Raw genomic sequence first — 25,344 nt, 5'->3', positions numbered from 1 at the left:
AATTTGATATGGCACGGTATGAAATCGATAGATATTCTCTTTCCACCTCGGAGAAGCGGAAGTGGTGTTGGAACCTAAGGTGTTTTAGGCATGTCTCCACCTGCTCCCGCTTCCTCCCCCTCTCTGCCACCCGTCTGTTTAGAATTATACACGCTATGAGGCACTGAGGTAGGTCATGTGCAAAGACCTCGCATGTGCACAACGAAGTTATGAGGCTAACGGGGAAGAGAGCCTAACCCAAAAGCCTCCCCAATCGAACGTAGGCCGAATCTCCACGGTCAGCTGCGTCAGTCACTTACGCCTGCCAGTTCTTCGGGCAAGAGGATATAAACTTAACCAGTAGCTGCAGAGACCGTAGAAAGCTTAACCGACGTTGGTAGCGACACAGAGAGCACAATGTGTGTCGTCCAAGTATGGTGGTTGCTTGGTCGGCTGGGACTACTTGCCGTACACGAACCTGTACACGCAACCAATACGAGAAAGTGGGGCAAACTCTCGGAACGCGGAGAGCACAGGGTAACAAAAACCAGCTGATTATCCTGCAAAAAGAAGGCGCTTCTGGAAATGTCGAGACAAGCTGGCGTGTCGTCTTCCCGAATAACCCGATTACATTTCTCCAAAATGTTTGTAAATGAGTGATTCTCAGTGCCTCTAATTTTCATGCAATACGTCCACTGTTCTTGACTCAAGGTGTAGTTATTTCTACAATGAAAATCTGAAAATCTACGTTTGGAACATGAGTTCGACAATGTTGGGTGTCGGAATATGATCACTGCTTGATTTGTGACGGTACGCGCCGGAATTCCGTACCGGTACCTCTGACGAAAGAAAAGCGTTAAAGTAACGTTTTAAGACTTTAACTCTCAAAAAACAGTACACCCGAACCTCTCTCTTTTACAAATCAAACATGCTTGAGAAAGGGGGGGGGGGAGAAGAAGGGGAGGGAGGGAGGGAGAGGGAGAGGGAGAGGGGGAGAGAGGGAGAGAGAGAGAGAGAGAGAGAGAGAGAGAGAGAGAGAGAGAGAATATTTACGCGGAAGCCTTTTGGCATTTGCTACATGAAAATTGCGTAAGGGCACTTCAGTGACTTTGCCTAGTATCGCCCAAACGTCATAACACGTCACTTGTGCCTGGAAAATCTATACCTCATGTGCCTAGTTTAACTACACACAATGCAATTCAACGTGAAAATCAATGTTATTACGAAAATAAGTCAATTAGAAGTTCATTTCTTCTTTAAAAATGAATTTCGACTGCCGATATCACATTCAGCTTGTGAAGCAAACTAACCCGGTCGAACGTGTGGGTTTCTCTACATTTCAGCAAGAATATAATGGTCAGAAAATCTGTTAATATATGGAATATTTTCCGACAATATGGAGCTGTAGCCACAGGAAGACGGAAGAATGATCAGGGTTGAACGTCTAGTCGACTACGAGGCCATTAGAGACTGACCACAAGCTCAGATTGGTGAGGGATGAGGAAAGAAATTAGCTATTTCTTTTCAAAGGAACCGTAACACCGGCTAGACCGTGGTTTGAACCACGGTTCTCCGGAATGAGAGTACAGTCACCGTCGCCTCGCCTGTCTTCTCAAGAAATGCTGACAAATGTCTTATACTGAATTAAATAGCCAGTAACGTCCGAGTTTTGTTCTGTAGATACGCATTTTATAAAAATGATATGGTCCCATCGCGTGGTTTCCACAGACAAAGACTCAAAGGAGGAAATTAAATTTCCATACTTTGCGCCATCGCGAAAGCAGAAAGTACTAAAAGGCAAAGTACGATGAATTATCAAGGAAACTGTGTGCAGAGAAGATAATTCTATTCTAGATTTATTATAACCTACATTTCGTGTTATATCGAAGGACCACTGTTATGGACGTTTACTAATCGGTAGCTATAATGAAATAAGCCCACCTGAGGATTATTACGAATCGTATCGAATGTGTCTTGCAAATGTAACTAACTATAACTTAGTGTATAGAATCACACCGGGAAAATGAAAAATATTTCTTCCCCTTTCAACGCGCTTATGAACCACTAAATCATTGTAACTTTGAGCTCAAGGGGCGAATAACTGGTGTCTAAGACTTCACTTTACTGTTTTGCAGTCGTCGTGTGCCGGTAAGGAAACTTTAGTATTTGCTTTATAACAAATCCCAGTCATTCCCATCATCAGCATAGATACAGTCTAAACCCGAACATAGTGTTGTTTGCTGAAATTTATCCTCGAAGTATTTTAAAAATTTATTCTGCCGGCACTTAATTTCGTTGAGCTTTTTTTCTGTTGTATTTGCAGGAAGCAGATGGTGACAAAGCCATCACTACACCCACCAAATGGGCGGCTTTTATTTTCGGAAAAAGTGTTACAAGAGTGTCGAAAGGCGGATAATCACTCCGTGGTTGCAAAAAATGTGGTGAATTTCTCAACTGGTTGGCTATAAGTGGGATTTCCCAATTATGGTCCACCTCAGTTTAGATGGCGGGCTATTGAACATCCTAGACGAACTTTATCCACTTCTCTTGCAACGCTGAGTCTCTCTTGTGATTGAAATGCTGGATTCTGGACGAGATTTAAACAAAAGGCTCCAGATTTCATATGCAGACCTGTGACGCCCTCTTCCCTTTTCTTTAATTTTTTTCGGAAGACTAGATAAAGTGGGTTAAAAACATCAATGGATGTACTGACGTTGCAGTGAGGGTCGCTCATCCATTTGTTGAACCAATGAAAAACCAGCTGTAACGAGATTCCAAACCCATTACCGGACTAATTGACGATCCAGCACTGTTGCCAACCTGAAAGAGTTAGCAAACTAGCTTTGATGAATCTCTCGAGCTTCTGACGGTTAGTGGAACGCGGGCGATTTCTCTGGCGGGATTTCTGGCTCCTTACTGTATGATTATGATTGTTAACAGTTCTTGTTCGATTCTCGCGAACGGCAAGAGAAGTGAGACAATGAGAGATGTGGCTGAGTTCAGAACGGTTGCTGTAAATTGCACGCAAGCCCTACACGGTGTATAGAATAGGCATAAGCTATTCTAATCTTAAAAGAAGTTAATGATAACAGTACAATACTGAATGCGCATTTCGTTACACTGCTGCTGCGTCAATGGGTATCAGGTTCGTTTGGCTAAACCAATCATTCCAACTCCCAATATCGAAAGAGTAGTCCAAAATGACTAATATATGGTTTTGACTTCAAACTATGTGTTCCTTGCTAACAAAGTATAGCATATAGAAGGGCATTACCATTACCATTACCACCACCACCACCACCACCACAACGTTTCTGAAACTGGTGACACTGCGATCGCGTCAGTTGATAATTTTTTCGATACGTTGTGAGGAGAGCACGAGAAACTAAAATGAAATATTCATACTGCAAAGAGACATGTAGTGCTCTGCACGACAATGCACGGCCAACAGTGGCCCAACGTATTGAGTTAAAGTACATAACTTAGCCTGATCAAGGAAAATGGTTTTGCACCACGAATAGTAACCAGATTTGATTCCATGTTCTGAGATGAAAGCATTCGTGGTCTCCAGCGAGAAAAGAAAAATTCAAGGCCAAAATATTTGCAAACAGGACTGTCACCTATAGTTTGGGATATGAAACGTTTAAATCCTCTTTTTTTTTTCTTCGGGGGCCAATCAGTCACCACCACTAAACAGACGTGCTTGAAAATAAATTAAAGCTTCTCAACAAGAGAGAGAATATTCATCAACCAAGAAAGAACATTCTCTCTAGCATAGAACTTCCATTTTCTGGCCGATTATAAAACTGTTGAAAAATTAGTGAAACAAGTTGTCTCATCCACTTGGCACTTTTGGTTGATCCACTGTATCTGGAAGAATAGCCGGCCGGTGTGGACGAGCTGTTCTAGGCGCTCCAGTCTGGAACCGCGCGACCGCTACGGTCGCAGGTTCGAATCCTGCCTCGGGCATGGATGTGTGTGATGTCCTTAGGTTAGTTAGGTTTAAGTAGTCTAAGTTCTAGGGGACTGATGACCTCAGATGTTAAGTCCCATAGTGCTCAGAGGCAACTGAACCATTTCTTTTTTGGAGAATAGTTGTGCATTTCGTGACTATTTCTGAATTGCCCCGAGTATTATTACTTCCCCACGAAGTACAGCACGGCACAGTGCTGCCCTCATCGTCAGGAACACAGTTATTAGAAGGCGGCAAGTTTCACAGCTGCGATGAATGTATGTACATAACTGATGTATGTTTCAAGAGAGAAAAGCATTTTTACTGTCGGCAAAATGAACTATCAGGGGTGTGACATGTATGCGGGCAAGAACCGATATACTCTTGGCATAATTCAATGAATAACATGTGAACTGTCTCTCTCTAGTACATATGGAAACCACGAAAATGTGTGTACTTTCTGGTTACGCTTCATAGAAGCGCTTGAACTGAGACACAAAAGGATCTGTTAATTTCTCTCTTGCGTACCAGAAAGATCTCTTCATGTCACAGATTTACTGTAAGAGTTAATACAGTATCGAATATTTTGATGGGGTGTTAGGCGAATACCCAACGTGGCTGCTAACCACATGTATCGCGTGGACTAATTAAGATACGTAATATGGACACACTGACTTTCCGTAAATAAATACGTTTTTGAATATTCTAAGTCTTTTAGCAAATTCGTGTCCCTTCTGGTGGCATATTTATCACGAGCTACATGTCAGCAGAAGATTTGTGTTCCTTCAGTCGTACATTTACTTGTGGAACCAAGCCGAAGACACGAGCCACATCAGATATATATGACGACACTCAAGAAGTCTGAAACCTAATGCAGTTAAGCAGTTTGTGAAATGCTGTATTGTCGTGACGAAAGAATGAACTAGTTGATCTTGATAAGCTGGTTTTAGAGTCTCTGTGATTTGAAGCGTACATTCTACAACGTTTGGTACCTTTCACCTTACGGTCGAGCACTGCATGATTCAAACAACCTTATACAGGATGTTACAAAAAGGTACGGCCAAACTTTCAGGAAACATTCCTCACACACAAAGAAAGAAAATATGTTATGTGGACGTGTGTCCGGAAACGCTTACTTTCCATATTAGAGCTCATTTTATTACTTCTCTTCAAATCACATTAATCATGGAATTGCGTGCGGATTCTCGTCAGCCCACACATGTTGATTGTGAAAATTTACACAATTTGATCACGTTGGAATGAAGCCTCATCCGTAAAGAGAACATTTGCACTGAAATGAGGATTGCTAATCCATACATCAAATGGGCATCTGCCAACTCCGCATTTGTAAACATTGCACTGACTGCAAAACCACGTTCGTGATGAACACTAACCCGTTGATGCTACGTACTGATGTGCTTGATGCTAGTACTGTAGCGCAATGAGTCGCATGTCAACACAAGCACCGAAGTCAACATTACCTTCCTTCAATTGGGCCAACTGGCGGTGAACCGAGGAAGTACAGTACATACTGACGAAACTAAAATGAGCTCTAACATGGAAACTAAGCGTTTTCTGACACATGTCCACATAACATCTTTTCTTTATTTGTGTGTGAGGAATGTTTCCTGAAAGTTTGGCCGTACCTTTTTGTAACACCCTGGAAAAAAAACACGGGTCAACTACGGAGCTAACAGTCACTAAACTAACAATCAAAATCATACGTTATACCCCTCAACTCTTGCGACATCAAACATTGTAATATGCTGTTGGCATATTGGAACTAGTGGGGATCGAATGATCATTTCTGACGCTAGCTTCGTTTGTTTCTATGATTCAACTTCGCAAAAGAAAGATGTATACAAGTGGCCAAGTTAGGATGTATTCCAAATAATTATGACGGAGCAGCCCAATGGAAGTTATAGTATTGAGTCTTTCCTACATTCGAGTTTGTCGTGCTCCGGTAAGTGAAAATAGCTGAAATGTTTACAGCCAACATTTCATCGATGGTGACGTACAATTACAGGAGCTGATGGGCTACGCAAGGTGCTCAATTTTACCACTCTGCAGGCAGCAGAAAAAAACAGTGAACGCAAAATGCATAGAAGGTATATAGTAGAGGTCAGCAACTTGTAATGTTAATCACTGACGCGTTACACCGTATCAACTACGTGAAGATGTTGGGCCTGTCACCAGAACATCTGTAATGCGCAAATACGGTTTGAGAGTGTCTTCACGAGAGAGGCCTCTACGCCGTTCACGAAGCATCGCAAAGGGCTGCGTTTACAATACGACCGAATTGGACTAAGGTGCATTACCACTGCGTACATTAGACAGAATACAACAAATTTCTTGTCGTAGGCACACCTTTTCGGTGTATATTAATCTGGAGAGAAATATGAACACGTACTGTCCCTCTCGTATCGCTGCAATGAACTAACTTGCCATTAAAGGCGCCAATGATTCCACTGGCACACTCAGTTGTTCGTGTTTCGCCATTGTATCCGCGAATGATTATTGGTTGCGTGGTGTGAACCCAAACGTTACCGATAAGAATTTATACATTTTTAATGGATTTGTTTGTGTATTTTGGTATAAAGGCCCCGTACTCTCCACTGGCTCGTTATAAACTAATTCTGTTTCCTTCGATTTCTTACCCCTAATTTTTTATCTTTGTCTAAAGTTGAATAACAAGAATACTGATTTCAAACAAGTTTTCGCCTTACTGGGCCGTCTTTTCTACAAACATGTGACGAAAGAACCCATAAATAACATTTATGTACCTGTATGGCACTGAGAATATCTGCACAACACTGTAAATGGTGACAGTTTGCGATGGTGTCTTGTTTGATAAACTGTTTCATCCACTCACAGCACTTTTTGCTGACAACAGTTACACCGTTTGCTCTTTGCCCTCGAGCTTGCATTGTGCACAACACGGTTCCGCGTCCGGTGTATTTTTCCAGCGGTGCTAACTGTGCAGTAAGTGCCGCACACCGTAGTATGTACAAGTTTACTGATAAATAGTTAGCAGACATGCGCCTAGAGAATGGGTTCACGAAATACAGTGGAAAAGCAGCACAACGACGCTATGCCGAGCTGTTCCGGCAGCGAGCGCAACCACATCACATTACTACCGCATTCTATTGTTGCGTTGCCTTGTGTTTTGTGTTCCACATTTTGGTGATTGTATATTACTGGCTACTCACTACTGAGAAGGTATTTTTACAGGAACAAAACTAATTGGGGTAACTAATCGAATAAATAATAATTACATGCACCAAAACACTCAGAAAATATGTTGGGTATTAATAAACTACTTCAGCTGTATTTAGTACTTTATTTTTAGATCACTATCGATTTAGTATAGATTTAAGTGTCAGGGAGTCGTTTCTGAAAGTATCTGTATGGAGTGTAGCCACGTATGGAAGTGAAACATGGACGATAAATAGTTTGGACAAGAAGAGAATAGAAGCTTTCGAAATGTGGTGCTACAGAAGAATGCTGAAGATTAGATGGGTAGATCACATAACTAATGAGGAGGTACTGAATAGAATTGGGGAGAAGAGGAGTTTGTGGTACAACTTAACTAGAAGAAGGGATCGGTTGGTAGGACATGTTATGAGACATCGAGGGATCACCAATTTAGTATTGGAGGGCAGCGTGGAGAGTAAAAATCGTAGAGGGAGGCCAAGAGATGAATACTCTAAGCAGATTCAGAAGGATGTAGGTTGCAGTAGGTCCTGGGAGATGAAGAAGCTTGCACAGGATACAGTAGCATGGAGAGCTGCATCAAACCAGTCTCTGGACTGAAGACCACAACAACAACAACCACCGGTTTAGTGACACTAAAAGCCACATGTTCAAGTGAACGTATAACTAAAACATTAGCTTTTGCTAACAGCATGGCATCGCCCGCAGCGCCTCTCCTGGGCTCGTGTCCATATCCGTTGGACCCTAAACGACTGGAAAACAGTGGTCTGGTCAGATGAGTTCCAATTCCAGTTGTTAAGAGCTGATGTTACGATTCGAATGTGGCGCAGATTTCACGAAGACATGAACCCGAGCTGTCAAGAAGGAACTGTACAAGCTGGTGATTGCTCCACAATGGTATGGGCTTTGTTAAAGTGGAATGGACTAGATCCTCTGGTCCAACTGAACCGATTATTTCTTCTACTCGGAGACCATTTGCAGCCATTCGTGGACTTCATGTTCCCAAACAACGATGGAATTTTTATGGATGACGATGCGCCACGTGACCGGGCCACAATTGTTGGCGATCGGTTTGAAGAACATTCGGAACATTTAGAGCGAACGATCTGGCCACCCATACCGCCCGATACGAATCCCACCCATCGAACATTTACGGGACATAATTGAGAGGTCTGTTCGTGCACAAAATCCTGCACCGGCAACATTTACGTAATTACGCACGGCTATAGAGACAGCACGGCTCACTATTTCTGTAGGGGACTTCAAACGGCTTGTGAGTCCAGGCTACGTCGAGTTGCTGCACTACGCCGGGTAAAAGGAGATCGCACACGATATTAGGAGGTGCCGTGCGTCTTTTGTCACCTCGGTGTGTGTATATCATTATAAGTGAACACGAGGGCCTTTTCTGCAGCGTAGTGACTGCCAAACCTGACACGAACTCGGTAGAGGCTCGGTGCCGCTTTTGTTTTCAATCGCTTCACTTGCAAAGGCAGAAGTCGGCACCGGTTTATTTCTTTAGCCGCGATTACGATGCACCAGCTGGGAAACTCGGGTTCGCGGTGTCAGCGCAGCGGTGTCGACACGGAGCTCGATCCGGATGAAACCAGTTGCGCGGGATGACTCAGGTGCGACGTACTGGGGCTGTTTTCCCACAGAAACGCCGGCTGTGACAGTTTCGCGAGCGGCAGCGGCGCCGGTGCCGGCTGCGTGGGTGGGGCGGAGGCGGCTGGCGGCGCATGCGCGGCACGCCCGGCCGCTTCCTTCCGGCGCCGGCCGCCTCCTCCGCTTATTGAATATAATTAGTAATAAAGCGGCTGGACGACGCAGCCTCGTTTCAGCGCGCGATCGCGCTTCCGGCTGAGCCACGGCCCGGCACGTCATTTCCTAGTGCGGGCGCTGGTGCAGGTTGGGAATTAGCGGAACACGGGACAGGAAGCGGCGCGCACACGTCGCCGGGTCACGCGCGCCTCGCCCGTTCCTTCCGCTCTATGTCAACACACTGCCATCTGCGGTCGACACATCATCCGCCCTTCTCTTTAAACGCTCAATGCAAACAAACATTTGCCACCTTTTCTGTGTATACTCGAGCAAAAGGTGAAAAGTGACTGAAATGTATCCAAGGGAGAGGGCGGAGGAGGGAATATTAAAAGCTTTTATTATTATTATTATTATTATTATTATTATTTTATTCTGTTAATACGCTAAGTGAAGAACAGTTTCGATTGAGGAGGGGATTAGAGACAAGAGAAGCGATGCCAGCATTGAAGCTACTTCTTGCAAAGTAATTACAGAAAAACAACCTACGCTGCCTTTGTAGACCTTGAAAATCCCTTTTATCATACGCCGTAACAGAAACATATTGCTCAAAATCAATTAAGATTTCCTAGAATCCTAGGATTCGGGTGTGGCGCTTAGCGTATGTCTACACACAGTTCAGTTGTCAGCTAGACATTATACAGCGCGATACTGACTTAAAGGATAACGGGGAGTATTTTGACGGCACGATCGAGATACTCAGTTGAGACGAAGAAATTGATTAGAAGATATCATTCTGTTCTGCATCCAAGAAATAATGGAGTCTCCTGGGGAACAATTCACAAAGATCCTTTGAGATCGGCTTGAAGATTATTGTGAATATTTTAAATACACGATTTGGTGACCTAGGCAGTCATCAGTAACCGACGACAACCACACAATTATTGGCGACTACAGAGACGGCATTGCTCTGAAGACTTCCGCAAACTGATAGAATTCAACATTCTGTACTTCAACACGACTATACAATGTACAGTGGCTGACAAAAGTATTCGGACACTGGGAGTACTCAGTATTTTTAGCTCAAAACATATATTTTATTCTTTACAAATGTGTAATACGTATGTCAATCTGAACATATGCAAAAAAAATAACAAAACACGCTTTATACAAAAAAAAAAGAAAGAAAATCGAAATATACAATGGGCAAAAGTATTCAGTCAGCAGTAAATATTTGATAATGCGTCCCTTACAGGTATAACAGACCTCAGTCTTTGTGGCGTAAAGTAAACAACCTTTTTCGTTATATCCGAACCGATATTCACCCATTCTTCTTCTATCAATGCAAGCAAATGTATCAAACTGCTCACATGTCGTTTGCGTAGTTCCGTTTTCTGTTCATTCCAGATATTTTCGATGGGACTGAGGTCCGGAGACTGCGGTGGGCTAATAAGGCGGCGATGAGGCGTGTTGTATAGAATCCACAGTTTGACAATTTCCGCCGTATGCTTAGGATCATTGGCTTGTTGGAAAAAAAGTCATCTCCAAGATCCAACTTTGCAGCACTTATCGTCAGATTTTGAGTATATCGAAACAGAAAATTTGTCCACAGTGCCTTCAATAAAGACAAGCTCGCCAACACCTCTGGAAGACATGCATCCCAACACCATTACACTGCCGCCTCCATGTTTGATGGTTGCTTTCATGTTTTTGGGCTCCCACTCTGTGTTTGCTTGACGTCACACTAAATTGCGGCCACCCGCGTGGCTCAAACTAAATCTGCATTCCTCACTCCACAGAATCTTGTCCCAAAAGGTCACATCCTTACCTACAAATTCTTCAGCAAAAACCATTCCCTTTTTGCGTTACAGTTACTGACGAACGGTTTGTGCCTTGACACTCTGGCATTGTATCTAGCACTGTTAAAGCATCTGCGCACTGTTCTAACACTATCTTCGGTACCAACGTCTTCTGCCAGTTCTGCCGCTATAGCAGGAGCCGTTGTCCGCGGGTCTTTCACAATTCGAACTATCTTCCTCTTGTCGCTGTTCGTGAGTTTCTGAGACGCACCTCTCGTGGACGATTGACGAAGGTTTTCTTCTTCTTCTTTCCATTTCTGGACGTTGCTAAATATAGTTTTTCGGCTTCGGTTGACGACCCTGCATATGATTTTCCCCACTGTGCAGCCGCACAATAAGCCTTCGCTCTTCCACTGTCGTTTCCCTGCCTTTACGAGGCATGGTGCTAAGCTGATCTTTTCTGACGAGACTTGTGCTTTCCTGTAGTACGAGACAGTTGCCTTGCGTGCACTGACTGCTTGCTGTCGCCGAGTTGTGGCTTCCGACTGCGGTTACCTCGTCGAGCGGGGTGGTGTCTGATTACTTTTGTCCCGCGTGGAACACACGCCTATGATGGTAACACAGACTTAATCGTTCCAGGTAGGGGGTTCAGTGACACACACATAGTCGACGTCTATCGAAATCTTCCCTGCATTGTGGCATATACACACAATTGACCGTGAGATACGCATATGACCTGTGTCTGAATACTTTTGTCCGCCTCTGTAAGTGTTCCATGAGATATGGCAATTCTGAAATTGTGTCTTGTGTTGATTCCAACGACTAACTCAGCACCAATTTCCAATCAAATGATTCATGGAGTCACAGTCAATGTTGCAAAGATTCCGACAGGGCATTTAAAACTCCTTAATGAGTTATTTGATGATTTTAAGTAGAAGTGTAGTAGCCAGTTTCGTGTACGTCGCCGATAGATTCCCTTAGTGCCCGAAAGATTTTCAAATTTATTAGGCTCTCACACAAAGTCCACATTCCACGTTGGCGATCGCGGATAGCGCAACGGTAGTTTTAATGCTTCAGATTCAGTACCAATGGCCTCGATAACCGTTGAGCGCACAGTCTACACCCAAAGGCCCTCAACTCGTGACGTTCACGCGCGATTTCCATGTTTTTCCATTACACTCGAAAGATCACTACAGGGCCAGTTCGTTCACACGAAACAACAAATTAAGCACCACACAAATGTGTCGAGTATGTGAGAAAAAACAACTGCTTATGTAAATTTATTAAGAGATTTCTGGACTTGTCACAGCAGTTGATCGGAGAATTACACGGAAGATTAACTGTAGTGGACGTTCGAGATTTGCAACTGATGCGTCTCTGACGGCTAATTGCCCAGAGCTTTGAGACACTGCAAATTGCTCTGCTACTGGTTCTGGTATCCAGTATGGGAGAAGGTTAAATGCGAAGCACCACTGACATCGAGATCACTGCAGAGTATAAAGTAGCTAATATGGACAAGGATGTGGAAAAAGTCAGTATTTATCTTGTTAAAGGAACTATTTATGGCCGGGTGGGAATTTTATTGTTCCCTTAATTATAAGCGTAAACTAAAAGATTGTGGACGTTGGAGTGTAGAACATCTACAATTCTGTGATTTTCATTTACAATTATGAAGTTGTTCTACCAAGAAGCGATGGAAAAATCAGCGCTCTCTCTCTCTCTCTCTCTCTCCCTCTCTCTCTCTCTCTCTCTCTCTCTGTGTGTGTGTGTGTGTGTGTGTGTGTGTGTGTGTGTGTGTGTGTGTGTGTGTGTCTCCATACTTCCTGTGGTTGCATGAAAGAGCACATATTAAATGTCAGAAGCCCCCCCTAGTACTACACTTTACTGATTTCGTAAAACAACAACATCTACTGCATTTTTATTACAGCTATTCATATGTCATTTGACCATTATCACTGCCCACAAATGAGGACGACACGGACTCTTTCTTACAGTGTTTCTGAAACCGGAGACTGCCAAAAAACCTGTATCCGCAAGAATCTTCATGATTACTAACGAGGTTTTCATTAATTCGGCATTCGCGGGACGGATATGCTTTTTCCTACAAAAAAGGAGACCACACACAGATCACTCCACCTCATTGTGAAATATGTGAAGTCCCTTCGTTTTGGCTGTTAGCAAGCCCTGAAATTTTCCAACACAACTGGAACAAAACAGTACCTTGCTCCACTCAGGCGTGGGCAGACAGTCTAACACATTATGCAGGAACGATGCAACAAAGTGGGCAGACATGGTTTGAACGTAACTCAAGACATTTACGGTATGTAATGTAATATCTCAAATAGTTGGCCGACCCCATACAACAGATGCTTTTAAAATATTTCTCACATACTTGCGAACGAAACAACGTAGTTTTATGACTCCGCATTTCTTCAACGAATGTCATTAATAATTATACAGAAAAACATCACTGTAGAAAAGAGAACAACTGACTACTAAACAAAACAAGTTAACCACCCAGAAGGGATAGTCAGACGTTGCTGTAACGTACATACCATTCCCAGGTATGTATATAACTGTAGTATCAATTCTCTGAAACAGATAGAATGGCCAGTAGAGTGCAGTAGTGCTGTTACCAAGCCGAGGTGACAAAAGTCATGGGTTACCGCCTAATATCGTTTCGGACCACCTTTTGCCCGAAGTAGTGCAGCAACTCTACACGGCATGGACTCAACAAGCCGTTGGAAGTCCCCTGCAGAAATACTGAACCATGCTGCATCTACAACCGCCCGTAATTGTGGATGCGTTGGCGCTGCAGAGTTTTGTGCACCACCAGCTTCCAAAGTGCCTTATTAACAACTCGGTTCCACGGTCCGTGGCTTCGTAGGGTCTGCGTCACACTCGAATAATCCATCAGCTCTTACCAAGTGAAATAGGAACTCACCTGACCAGACCACGGTTTTCCAGTCGTCTAGGGTGGAAACGACATGGTCACGAGTCCAGGAGAGGCGTTGCAGGCGGTGTCGTGCTGTTAGCAAAGGCAGTCGCGTATGATGTCTGCTGCCATAGCCCATTAAAGCCCATTTCGCCACACTGTCCAAATGGATACGTTTGTCGTAGTACGTTCCACATTGAGTTATGAGGTTATTTCATACAGTGCTGCTTCTCCGTTACCACTGACAACTCTACGCAAACGCCGCTGCTCTCGGTCGTTAAGTGAAGGCAGTCGGTCACTGCGTTCTCCGGGCTTTGACGTAATGCCTGAAATACGGTATTTTCGGCACACTCTTGACACTGGGGACTTCGGAATATTGAATTTCCTAACGCTTTCCGAAATGGAATTTCCCATGCGTTTAACTCCAACTACCATTCCGCATTCAGAGTCCATTAATTCCCATCGGTGGCCATAATCACGTCGGAAACCTTTTCCACATGAATCACCTGAGTAAAATGACAGCTCCACCAATGCAGTGCCCTTTTGTACCTTGTGTACGAAATACTACCGCTATCTGTGCAGGTGGACATCGCTATCCCGTGACATTTGTCACTTCAGTGTATAAGGGCGAGGACAGCGTCGGATGTTGAGTGATCACTGCACGACACGGAGGTGGTGCGAACTAGTGAGAGACGTTATCAGCACCTGTCACAGTTTGAATGTAGCCTCACTGTGGGACTCCATTTGGACAGCTGGTCGTATCATGCAATATCTAGATTAGTGAAGCATTCAGATGTGACAGTGAACCGACGCTGGACTGCATGGGAACGGGAGAGCAGACATATTGGTAGTGAAGGTGTCGGACGACAAAGTCTGACCATCACAAGGGAGAATCCCGTACTGTGCACCTAGCACATAGGAACCCTGTGTTACGTCTGCGCCTGCCATCAGAGAACAAGTAATGGACTTCTTCCAACATTCTGTGTCATCCCGCACCATCGGTCGGAGACTATAACTGCATCCTGACTACGAAAACCATTAATGCCAACACAAACCGCTGCATTTGGAGTGGTGTCGACGATATTCTTTGTTGAGTTTGACAGCGGCCTGCGTCTGACGGTACTCGGTACGTCACGGACACCGTGCGTCCTCATATGTTCTCTCTCATGTGACAGTATCGTGGTGCCATTTACTCGTCCACACGTGGCAAGTATCTGTATGATGTTAAGGTACTCCTGTGGCCAGCAAGATCTACAGATCTGTACCCAGCTCGGACGTCAGCTCCGTCCCGGGTCCAGAACTGTTGAGGGCCAGCTTTCATCAGAAAAAAATGAAGAGATTTCACTTCTTTTTTCACAGTGTGTATATGGCAACCTTGGTAAGAACGAATAAAAATACCACCTTACAGCAGAAAAATGCATCTTAAAAACTTCTTTAGTTTCCTTTGATTTTCGTTACTTTTTAACGCGTTTGTTTGTTTTTCGGAATTTTTCTGCTCTATTCGGACCGACTACTGATTCCTCTTCCTTCAACCCCGTCTTCAGCTCTCCCTTAACGAATTCTCAGTACGACTGAGATTCGAAGATTATGGGCGTGTTTCAAGACCTTTATGGCAGTTATAAGTTGCTATGTGGCAATATGCGCATTCTTAAATTTCGAGTCGTTACCTTAATAGAACTTTAACGTAAACCTATGACCTGTTTTTAACAACTTTTTTGTAATTATGCATTTCAGAGATCTGGTAACTATCGTTAGTCATACAGTTGTCAATAAATTTAAGATAACTCGGCACATACCATTATACTGGTCAATCGTGTTTTACTGAAAATTTTTCTTCCGCATTTCTTCGTAGGACTTGTTCAACGCGCTCTACTCTTGTGATATGTCGACTAACGTACTTTCGACCACGAATATATCTTTCATCGACGCATATATGTTTCTGCTGCAACTGCATTTTACTACAGCACACCTCTCTAATCTAAGGCTTTTTTTCCACGCCATCACCGCTTTTGCGTTTACTAGACGCACTCTCCTAACTGCATTTGAGAGGACGTCCACAATCAGTAAACGTTCAGCAATTTAAGTATGAATGGCACCAGGTGAGGTAGGGGAGGGGGAGGATATTTTATACAATTAGTCAGCAATGACACCCACACTTCAATACAGAATGCCACCGAAAAGCGTTGCGATACGTTGGGCTGTAAGGAAACACAGGTAAATTGAAACACAGAACGATTAAATGCACAGAAGCCCAACGTTAACTGGTAACTCATCTTGGACGAGCATGACCGATTTACACTAACGTTGGGATTTGCTACAATTTACGCGGTAATATAACCACATTTCACGAGGAGGGTTTCATTAACTATGAACTTTAAACATTTTGTATGTTGGACACTTCGTAATTTTTAATTAATCTGCTCCTACGATTTCTTAATTTTATATTTGATTATATGATTACATTTCCCGAGACAAATATACAGGATGTCCCAGCTATCTTGTCCACCCAAAATATCTCTGGAACAATAACAGCTATTGGAAAACGACTTTCACCGGTATCAATGTAGGGCTGGGGCCCATGAATGTACATATTTGGAAACATTCTAAAACGAAAGCATATGTGAAACTTCCTGGCAGATTAAAACTGTGTGCCCGACCGAGACTCGAACTCGGGACCGAGTTAGAGTCTCGGTCGGGCACACAGTTTTAATCTGCCAGGAAGTTTCATATCAGCGCACACTCCGCTGCAAAGTGAAAATCTCATTCTGAAAGCATATGGGTTTCTTAACACAAACTTATTTTTTTTAATGGATCTCCTATATTTTTTCTTCAGAAATTCATAGCATGACAAAGCACATACACAATGGCGTTGATTGCATCGCAATATTGCCATTACATCCCGAGATATTGAGACGCGAAGTTGACGCTTGAAACACCCGACATGCGCTGCTAGCGCACGTCCTGAGGCTCAGGCGTGAACCCCATGCTGCTCGTAATCGCGATGTGATTGACATGTGTAATCACACCTCCATACTTATCAAGAGGTCCGAAACGAATACTACGGTCTGCTGCCATCAACTCTCATAAGCACATAATGGTTTCCATCTTGCACGTTTTACGTATCTACGTACACAATATGAACAAGTACCGATCGGTGTACACCCGTCAGGTTGTCTTATTTATCCTGCACACCCAAAATAAGGTTTATCTAATGCGTTATATGACCCATTGTGCCTGTCGCGCAGGGCCTGGCTCTACCTAGTCAAGTGTCCAACGTAGTTCCCACTACTGCCACAGTTACCACTTCGCCGTGTTTATGATTTGAGACCCATGCAAACTCCTGTACTCCACCACCCTCCAAGCATCCCATTTGTTGTTGCTTTGGCGTGCAGTACACCGCTTGCCAGTGTAGTCGTGCATCAGAGTAATCTAGTGACGGCACGGAGGTAGTACACATTGTGAATAAACGTTGTGTTGTGGAACTTATACTGTACAGTATAATGTACACACATGAAGATATGGTAGAAATGCTGCTGATCTATGGAGAATGTACGTAGACGGGAAATACGTTATGAGATTGCTTGTTTGTTGATAGTAGTGTTAGCGAACATTATGATTATTAAGTTAATATGTCTGTTTTCTACCCTACTCTACATACCTGTACTGTACCCCGTTGTAGGTGGACGAAATGCTGTTCAGGCAGAACGACTGTACAGAAGACGATTGCCTGACAAGCCATCGCCTTCGTGCCGGATGTTTGGTCGTCTCACATCTCGTCTACGTGAAACGGGAAGCTTAAATCCAAGACCTAGACATCGTCCTAAAACACGCACAGATGAAGGTGCTGAAGTTGCTGTGCTCGCTACCATAGCTGTGAATCCTCAAATCAGCACACGTCAAATTGAACGTGAAGTTGGTGTGTCGAAATCAAGTGCACAGCATATTCTTAAACGTCATAAATTTCATCCTAACCATGTTCATTTACACCAGGATCTTCATGGAAATGACTTCCGCAATAGGGTAACGTTTTGTCGGTGGGCTCAGCAAAAACTTCTGACTAATCCAAATTTTTTTGCAGATGTTCTCTTTACCGACGAGGCATCATTCTCCAACAAAGGAATTGTCAATATGAGGAATATGCATTATTGGTCCGCATACAATCCAAAATGGCTCCATCAGGTAGAGCATCAACGTCCGTGGAAAGTTAATGTTTGGTGTGGGATTATTGGAGATACCATTATCGGACCTTTCTTTATAAATGGCAGACAATACTCCAGATTTATACGACACAATCTTCCTGTTCTCTTGGACACCGTACCTCTGAACCGGAGAATGGTCATGTGGTATCAGCATGACGGATGCCCTGCACATAACGCCTTACGAGCACGACGACTTCTGAACCGTAAGTTCCCTGGTAGGTGGATTGGACGAGGTGGCCCAGTTAGGTGGCCTGCCCGATCTCCGGACCTTACACCGCTGGATTATTTTCTTTGGGGAGCAGTGACGGATGCTGTTTACCAACATGAACCAACAACACCAGAGGACATGAAGCAACGCATTATTGATGCTTGTACAGTCATCAAAGAGGAAACAGTAGCACGAAGTAGGGCATCCGCAGAGTGACCCTATGTATGCAAGCCAATGGGCACCACTTTGAGCATGAGATGTGAACGCTATGTTTAGTATGTAGTGCTGGTATCACAGTGGAAGTTTCTACAAAGGGCCATTTTACCCAGTGATGTTAAGAAACATTTGTTTGCAACAATGTCATTTAACGCATTAGATAAACATAACATTGATAATTATGTGATAATAAAATTAATTGGTTAAACATGTTTACATTCATCTTCTATGTCCTACCTGAACTTCCCAAATCAAAACATTTTTACCTAAACAACGGTAAAACTTTTAGTCCACTTGCTCGTTGCATTAAAACATCAACATGAATTTTACTATTACGAGTGAATGATTAACTGTCACTTGCGCTAGATCTACAGTAAAGTAAAGTTTTAACGTTGAACGGCATTACCTTTTTAGTAACGGATTAACGATAAGCGAAGTTAACTATGTGACTAACGTTGCGGTACACAGATATGTTACAGAACCGCATCACCCCTAGCCTATGGGATAAATACCTGCTGGAATGTACGACGTTAATGCAGGATGGCAGCAGACCGTATTATTCGTTTCGGACCTCCTGATAAGTATGGAAGTGTGATTACGCACGTCAATCACATCGCGATTACGGGCAGCATGGGGTTCACGCCTGAGCCTCAGGACATGCGCTAGCAGCGCATGTCGGGTGTTTCAAGCGTCAACTTCGCGTCTTAATATCTCGGGATGTAATGGGAATATTGCGATGCAATCAACGCCATTGTGTATGTACTTTGTCATGCTATGGATTGCTGAAGAAAAAATATAGGTCCATTTAAAAAACATAAGTGTGTTAAAAAAACACATATGCTTTCGTTTTAGAATGTTTCCAAATATGTACATTCATGGGCCCCAACCCTACATTGATACCGGTGAAAGTCGTTTTCCAATAGCTGTTATTGTTCCAGAGATATTTTGGGTGGACAAGATAGCTGGGACACCCTGTATAGTAACAGCAACAGAACTTTATCAGATGATGAGTGGAGTACAGAAGTACAGATAGTGCTTTCAGCAAGATGCGATTTTTTTGTCATATTTATTGTTCCACAGCATAGAGGTTACCCTAGATAGACAAACTGCTGACCTCTGTTGTTGAGTCATATGAATAATTTGGGGGAACGAATGAAAATACAAACTTAGAGCAAATTCTCGGATTTTGACCGCTGAAACGGCTCTGAGAACTATGGGACTTAACATCTGAGGTCATCAGTCCCCTAGAACTTAGAACTACTTAAACCTAACTAACCTAAGGACATCACACACATCCATGCCCGAGGCAGGATTCGAACCTGCGACCGCAGCGGTCGCGCGGTTCCAGACTGTAGGGCCTAGAACCGTGGCCGGCCTTGACCGCTGAGCCTACAGGTCTATCAAGAAGAGATGGTTATTTGAGCCCAGGAACTAAATACCTAATTTGGAGAAACGCATAATCAATAGTGTGGAGCCACAGCTGGCGTTACAGTTTGAATTCCCCAAGGATGTTCAACGGGCGACGCTGATACCTGTTTCAATGCAAACTGACTATTCGTTACTGGACGCTTACCTGTTAATCGTCTAGCATTAACATGGCCAAGTAATGCTGAATGTAGACCAACGCTGCAACTATCTGAACATCTCCTTTTCACATCACTTTGTAGGGATTAATTTCTTGTCTACTCTTTCAGCGCACGTCTTTTAGCGAGCGGGAGTTAAAGCCGTAGCCTGTTAACAAAAGAATTATAATAAATAAATAAATAAATACCGGACAAATGCGAGTAGGACTTGCGATCTGAGGATTTCATACAATATTATTGATGTAGATAGTCCATCTATACATTTTGATGAGAGTTTGCGAGTATCAAAATATGGACGAATGGTCGTACCTTATAATTACATTGACTTAGAAGCTAACATTCTTTTTACACCGCCATGGAACCGCAGATCCCTCTATTTGACAAACTGAGTGAAAGGATGCTGTAACCCTCTTCAGTCCGTGGATTCACATATGTGGACTTCGAGGTACGCCGGTCGCTGTGGCCGAGCGGTTCTGGGCGCTTCAGTCCGGAACCGCGCTGCTGCTACGGTCGCAGGTTCGAATCCTGCCTCGGGCATGGATGGGTGTGATGTCCTTAGGTAGTTAGGTTTAAGTACTTCTAAGTCTTGGGGACTGATGACCTCAGATGGTAAGTCCCATGCTGCGTACAGCCATTTGAACTTCAAGGTTCCACTTCGTAAAATCAATAAACCAGTTTTACCAACTCGTGTGCTGTGATCTAGCGGCAGAAACTGAACCTAAGCAACCTACACGAACGTGTGCCACCAGTCTTAAGTTGGTAAAAACTGTATCAGTTTTACCATGGGACTGATGAGGTTAACAGTCAGACGGGAGGAAGAAAGGACGGACGGACGAATAAAGTGATCCTAGAAAGGTTCTGTTTTTACCGACTGACGTGCGGAGCCCCAAAAAGTATTACACCAACACGCAGAAACAAATTTTTCTGATTTTGAGTTCCATCGCCACCATGTCCTGGCTCAAATGGCTCTGAGCACTATGGGACTTAACATCTGAGGTCATCAGTCTCCTAGAACTTAAAACTACCTAAACCTAACTAACCTAAGGACATCATACACATCCATGCCCGAGGCAGGATTCGAACCTGCGACCGTAGCGGTCGCGCGGTTCCAGACTGAAGCGCCTAGAACCGCTCGGCCACTGCGGCCGGCGCCACCATGTCCTGGATAACTTGAATAAGCAACGTGGTTTTCCCTTATAACATGCCACGTGCGGAAGGGTGGATGCGTGATTAAGAGGAAACAATGCCAAATTTGTGTGACACATTAAATTAAAGCTGAATGACGTGCTATCAATATTCAATGCACCTGTTTCTCTCTCACGTTCGGCAGTGTCAGCTACACGGAGAAATAACATTGTTGCTATCAGTTTCAATTGTTACAAATCATCATGAGGAACAGGGAGTTTTAAATCATAGTATTTGTTTGGGTAGATACATGACGTTCATCCATACGCAGGCACATCAAAACACGGAGCTGATTATCTGAAAATGATATATAAAATATAAACGTAATCAAACGATCCAATTTTGTGAATAACAGAACAGCACAACGCATCTAGCCTCTCGTTCTACTGAAGAAACTACACCTCAACAGTGTTTAGATACTGCGTATATTCAATTCGAATTGTTGGCGTTGCTTAGAAACGGCGTTGAATTTCACGTATATACCCACACAAATAGTTTGACTGAAAAGCATCCTGTGCCTGAGGATGATTGATGGAAATCTAAACTGTTGGCAATACGACTTTCCGTAAGTGTGCACAAGTTGTAGGGGATTACCTACTGATAATATTATAAGATCTATTTCTTGTAAAGTTCTCAATCTACCACTAACAATTACAAAACATAGAAAAAGCAACACAGGTATTTTTCTTCACTTCATGGATTAGACGGCTTCCTACTGTTGTAAATGCAGACATCGATCATCATTTAGTGCTTCTACATCCGGCTTCTGCCTATTAAAAAGCCAGTACTTGTTAGTGCAGTGTTTTACTCACCACAGGAACTTAATTTCAGATGCTTGTATTATTGTCATACAGACAAATAGCACCACCAAGGAAACATCACTGTGCGTCTACACTGATCAACCAACATTATGTATGACCACCGACTTACTATCGATATAAACCTGTCCAGGTGATAGCAGCGTCACCTGGTGAGGAATGACTGCTAGTCAGACGCACGCACGGTCTATGTAGTACCAGGGAGAGGGCAAAATTCGTCGTGTGTTCGAGGGGTGCTGTGGTGAGCGTCTTCAGCACGTGGCGAAACCAAGGTGAAACACATCCAGACGTCGTGGGGCTGGGCGGCCACCCCTCATTACGGATGTCGGAGATCGTAGGCTGAACAGACTAATAAAACAGGACAGGTGGTGAACTGTGGCGGAACTAAGATCAGACTTTAATAGTGAGCAGAGAACAAGTGTGTCTGAACACCGTGGACCAAACACTCCCAGCCCGCATCTCGTGGTCGTGCGGTAGCGTTCTCGCTTCCCACGCCCGGGTTCCCGGGTTCGATTCCCGGCGGGGTTAGGGATTTTCTCTGCCTCGTGATGGCTGGGTGTTGTGTGCTGTCCTTAGGTTAGTTAGGTTTAAGTAGTTCTAAGTTCTAGGGGACTTATGACCACAGCAGTTGAGTCCCATAGTGCTCAGAGCCAAACACTCCCAACGGTGAGCCTCCGCAGCCGACGACCCATGCATCTGCCAACGTTAACACCACGACATCGGTAAATGCGACTGAAATGAGCACGCGACCTTAAGCACTGGACGTTGGCGCCTTGGCAGAGCGTTGCATTGTCTGATGAATCCCGATAACTTCATCATCATACCCACGGGAGGACGAGAATCCGTCGTTTTCCTGGGGAAGAGCTCCTTGAAACCTGTACGGCGGGACGGAGACAAATTGGCGGTGGCTCCGCTATGCTGTGGGGAACATACACGTGGGCACGTATGGGTCCAGTGGAGTTCGTGCAAGGCACCATGACGGCCAAGGAGTGGCGTCAGCGCTCATTGCCCCCCTCCCCGGAATTAACGGAAGTTGGGTGACGTGTGTGTATGTGCAGATGTGGTGCCAACTTCAACGACCTACCGAGGCCTCAGTGCTTCCATGCTACGACGCGTCGCCGCTGTCATCTGTACCGAAGGTGGACATACCGGCTACTAGTTGGGTGGTCATGATGTTCTGGGTGATCAACGTACATTGTGCCAAAGAATTAATGTGTCCCGTTTCTGAAACTCCGTCATTTTCCCCCACTGTGGCGCAGAAGTGTGAGATTTGGCTCAAAGGTGCCTGCAAATTTCACCACAATTCTCTGCCCAACGCCACCGTCGACGCGACACACGACGTATAGACCCCCCCCCCCCATTTTATTACATCTCATTTTTTCTCTTGACGCCTCTGCGATGGAGGTTAAAACCGTAATGCCCAGCGTTGAAATCACGTGGTTTTCTTATGGGTGGCCGAGGAAAACGTTTCGGACACACCTATGCTCAGAATCGACACGAGAAGGCCTGAGGAGGTGGCATAAAGGGCGTCAATGGAACCACTCCCCTTGGGGCGGTCATTTACACATACGGTACTTCGTGGTCAAAACAACAGCGTGCACTGCGATGAACAACGGAACGACGCGTTCTCGACAACGTTTGACACTACCGACACCCCCCCCCCCCTCCGTCCGGACGATTCACCCCTTCTCTACGGACATCATGGCGTTCCAACACCACAGAACGTTATCTGACCCCTTTGGAGCGTAGTGTGACCGCACTTTTTGCTCTGATATACATGATGGACCCACTAGGGACAGTTCAGAAATGTGAACATGATCTGAAGCAGCAAAAAGTGAGAGGTTGCGACATTGATATGTGAGTTTATTAAACGGAAATAGATCCCTCTACCACTGCCCAGTTTGGCAAACCTTTGTTAAGGACTTTAAGAGATGGGTGGCGCCGCGACTTTCGCAAACTGAGCCACCTTAGAGGGACCCTTTGATGCTTTATTCACGCAGATGTCAATGTCGCACCCCTCCGCGATCACACACCGCTGGAGAGCGTGAAAAAGAAAGGCCAAATAAGCATAAACACTCTTTGCTGATTCACATTGCGTCGAATAATTTTGAACAGTCTAGTGGTTCCAACCTGTAAACCAGACCAAAATTTGCGGTCGTGTTTCGCTCCAAAGTGGTCAGATCGCATTTAAGGGAGCTGAAACGCCACGATGTTCTTAGAGAAGGGAGAATTGCCTGGGGCCACGGAAGCAGTGTCAAAGGTTGGCAAGAACGTCGTTCTGCTCACGTCACACTGAAAACGGCTGTTTTCGACCACAACATGTTTGTATATGGTGGTTTCACTGACGCCCTTTCGAGAGGCATTTTCATGTCGATTCTGAGTGACGGTGCGCCAGAAATGTTTCCAAAAGAAAAATGCGCGCTTTCAACGCTGTGCGTCGTGGTTCTGACCACTGCAGATTTGTCACGAGAAGGGGGTAGGATGTTATGGTGTGACGGCGGCGGAGGGGGAGGGGGGGGGTGACGGTGACAATCTTTCCACGGTGTGATACGTCCACTGTGGCGTTGAACAGAACTGTTGTATAATTTGCTCACTAATCCACGACACTTCACATGAACATCTAAGCTCTTGCCTTTCTCTCCCCCCTCCCCCCATATGTCGACATCTAGCCGTTTTGAAGCGTCGTCGAGCCAGATGGTGACGTCGCAGGGGTGCACGCTTTTGCACCATTACGCAGGAAAGTTGTAGGCATTTTCGAGCCAAATTTCATACTTCTGCGTCGCAGTGGGAGAAAATGACGGGTTTCAGAAGAGTGACCCTTTAATTCTTTTGCACAGTGTAGAAGACTATGAGAACTACAAAATTATTTTATTTTAAAAACTTAGTCCAGCCTCGTGACGAAAAATCATGTACACAGCTACCGTAACTGGCGAGTTAGGAAAGAACTTACAGTATGAAAACTGACAGCGGAGGGACTGAGGGCACAGCTGTGTAACTGGACCAGCCGACACGCTGAATATGCTCTCCGCACCACCAAACGACCTAGTGGTTTCATCGTTATTTGTTTCAGCAACAGACGACACAGAACTAGCAGTGACTACATTTCGCAGTTTAATGCATTAATTTTAAGTTTTTTGGTATGCCCTTAAGCACAGAAGAGGACAGTGCATGACATGGCCCCTTACAACCTGTATTCTTCACGACACGTAACATAAGCGTTCAACAGCAACGAGAACGTGACGCGCAAATCAAACGGGAGCGAAAGAATGAATGGACGAGCATTACTGACAAGGATAATTTGTGCACAGGGCTTTCAGTAATTCTACACACTCTTCCACAAACTAAGGATGGGTAGGTACATTTCTGTGTTTTATAACTTCGAGAAATTTGCGTAATAAGAATGGGTAACGCCCTGGCTGTACAAACCAGTAAAGTGCACCGAATTATGTAGCTGCACCAATGTACGTAGCTCATTTTTGACTATGAAGTCTACAGTAATGCC

The 25,344-nt window shown here is 44.4% G+C and overlaps 1 protein-coding gene across 2 annotated transcripts in view; it reads right to left on the bottom strand.

Annotated features, from left to right (window-relative positions):
* LOC126248037 (serum response factor homolog) overlaps positions 1-25,344 on the bottom strand; it is a 257,210-nt gene that overhangs the window by 125,203 nt on the left and 106,663 nt on the right. The window lies entirely within an intron of this gene.

This window comes from Schistocerca nitens, chromosome 3 (assembly GCF_023898315.1).
Source record: "Schistocerca nitens isolate TAMUIC-IGC-003100 chromosome 3, iqSchNite1.1, whole genome shotgun sequence".
Classification (NCBI taxonomy): Eukaryota; Metazoa; Arthropoda; class Insecta; order Orthoptera; family Acrididae; genus Schistocerca; species Schistocerca nitens.
This window is presented reverse-complemented; position numbering and strand designations above follow the sequence as displayed.